We start from the raw sequence: 2,820 nt of genomic DNA, 5'->3' as shown, positions 1-2,820 counted from the left end.
AATAACTGTAGTTATGTTTCTGTTGTCTATTGTTTCCACTGATCCTTTTCACTTTTTCTTCTCTACTTACCTTTGATTTTTGTGGGGTGGGTGGGTAGGCATTATGATGATGTTAATTTCCTCCAGAAAGAATATTCTTTTGTTTCTTCTAGGTGCTCAGGACTTTATCAATCTGATATCACCTTAATCCAATTTTAGACATCAGATTTTGGGGATCATCCACATGTTTCAAAGCTGGGCTATAATCTATGTGAATACTTATTTACTTCTAGTTTAGTCTTGTAAAGGAGCAGCTCTTCAGATTCCTAATGCTAGGAATAGTGTGAATTATTAGAGACCCTCCTTTCTCAGCCAGTTCAGGACTCCAGGCTTCACATTTATCCCTGTAATCTTACAAAGATATAAAAATACTGTTTAGAAGCTCAAACTCATCTTCAAGATCAGCAGAAATTCTTTAAAAAAAGGATCTGAAATGGCAATTTTGCATCTCTGTATTCTCGTCTTCTGTTTAGTCTTGTGATTCTTCACTGCCTTTCCTTTATTTTTGTTTTTAATTGACATATAATAATAGTACGTATTTATGGGGTACAGTATGACATTTCAGTACATGTAATTGGCAGAATTTTCAAAATCCTCTCTTTTTGCTGTTTTGAAATATACAGTATGTCATTGTTAACCATACTAACCCCACTGTATATTGGACACTACAACTAATTCCTCAAATCTAACAGTATTTTTAACCTACCAAACAATCTCTTCCCATCCTCTCCTAGCCCTACCACTCTTAGCCTCTGACAACCACAAGACTACTCTTTATTTCTATGACATAATCACAATAGCCAAGATATGGAATGAAACTAAGTGTCCATCAAAAGAGGAATGGATAAAGAGAATGTGGTACATTTACACAATGGAATACTATTCAGCCATAAAAAAGGGTGAAATCCTGTCATTTTCAGCAACATGAATGGAACTGAACGTCATAATGTTAAGGGAAGTGAGCCAGACACAGAAAGAAAAATACTCCATGATCTCACTCATTTAAGGAATCTCCACATCTTTTTAGTTCACTGGTCTTTATGAAACATTTTTAAAATATTTCATATAGATTTTTTTAGCACAAAAGTTTGTACTAAGCAACTAGTTCACCTGTACTGAATATAAAAATTTGCAATTATCCTGTAATTTTGTTTCAGAGTAATTACTAAAAATCAGCTCCAGTAAGATGGACAATTTTAATATATCATTTTCTCAGAAAAGTTGATACATCAAAAGAGGGGGAGCTTGAAGCTTGCAACTTTCTGCCATAAGTTTCATAGCCTCTCTAATATTCATATTGCTCAAAGAGTAGATTAGATTTAACATGATTAACAACACTACAAAACTGATACCAGTCTTTCTCCAGTGAATAAGTTGAGATGGGCTGTGCATATGTGAAGATGGAGCTGCCGTAATAGATAACAACAATGATCTCGTGGCAGGCACACCTAGAAAAGACTTTTTGCCTCCCCTCTGAAGAAATGATCTTTAAAATGGTAGAAATGATATAAAGGTAAGAAAGGAGTGTACTCAGAAAAGGAGTCCAAACATTGAAAATTGCAATGGAGAGCAGCACCAATTCATTCACAGGAGTGTCTCCACAAGACAAGATCAGCAAAGGAGGTTGTCACAGAGGAAATAGTTAATCTGATTACTGCTACAGAAGGACAGGCAGAATGTCAGTACTGTGTTCCCCACGAACAGAAGAAACTGCCATTCCAGCATGAGACTGCTAACTGGCTATATAGAACCTTGTTCATAATAACAGAATACCTTAGGGGATTAAAGATTGCAATGTAAAGATCATATGCCATTATTGCCAATAGCAGGTACTCTGACTCAACAAAGAAAATAAATACAAAAATTTGTGTCATGTAACTCACACAGCAAATGATTTTTTTCTCTGATACAAGATGTACCGTCATCTGAAGGACATTGGTGGTGGTGTAGCAGATGTCGAGAACAGCTAAATTTTCCAGAAAAATATACATGGATGTATGTAAGCATGGGTCAGTCATGGTCACCAGAATAATGAAGATATTTCCTCCCAATGTGCAGATATACGTTAAAAGAAAGATGGTGAAAAGTAAAAATTGCAACTCATGTAAATTAGAGAATCCCAAGATGTTAAAACTCACATAGCTGTCTGGTTTTTCCCTTCCATAATATGGCTTTGGTTTTCCTTTTGAAATTGGGACTGAGGAAGCATAGATTTCTGTGATCATGTACTGTTCCAGAAACAGTCCACAAAAAAAGAAAATAAAAATGTAGCAAATGAAAAGTTAGTTATTTATCAACAAAAACATCAGGTGTGTCTGCAAACTGGCATAATCCCTCTTCAAATGAACTCTCTGCCCTAGCGTACAGTATGAGTATAAACACATTCAATCTTTCACATATAGGTCAAATCTCATAAAATGAAACTACAGGCAGTAAATAATGGTCAATAAAGAGGGAAGAAAAAGGCATAGTGGTACCAGAAACTGATATCATATTGGGGGGCAGCTACATAAAATATAGAGAAAATTTATACTTAATCATAACATACACTTTAAGGCTCTGGGCCTTGGAAAGTCATGTGATTTAAATGACCTCTGGTCACTGAAAGCTCTTACAAGAAAAAAACTTTTTTTATACAATGGGAAAAAATTAATCTTCCATATTCCACTTTCTGTGCTAAATTTATCCTAAACTGTATGCCCTTACAAATCACTAGAGCTCTTGAACTAGCTCAAACTGGCTCACAAGAACACATTGTTAAATTTTCAGAAATTTTGCAAG

The 2,820-nt window shown here is 35.1% G+C and overlaps 1 pseudogene; it reads right to left on the bottom strand.

Moving 5' to 3' along the window:
• Positions 1 to 1,251: 1,251 nt before the first annotated feature.
• Positions 1,252 to 2,203, bottom strand: LOC103608227 (annotated as a pseudogene).
• Positions 2,204 to 2,820: the final 617 nt, after the last annotated feature.

The sequence above is a fragment of the Galeopterus variegatus genome, unplaced genomic scaffold (assembly GCF_000696425.1).
Source record: "Galeopterus variegatus unplaced genomic scaffold, G_variegatus-3.0.2 Scaffold8171, whole genome shotgun sequence".
Taxonomy (NCBI): domain Eukaryota; kingdom Metazoa; phylum Chordata; class Mammalia; order Dermoptera; family Cynocephalidae; genus Galeopterus; species Galeopterus variegatus.
This window is presented reverse-complemented; position numbering and strand designations above follow the sequence as displayed.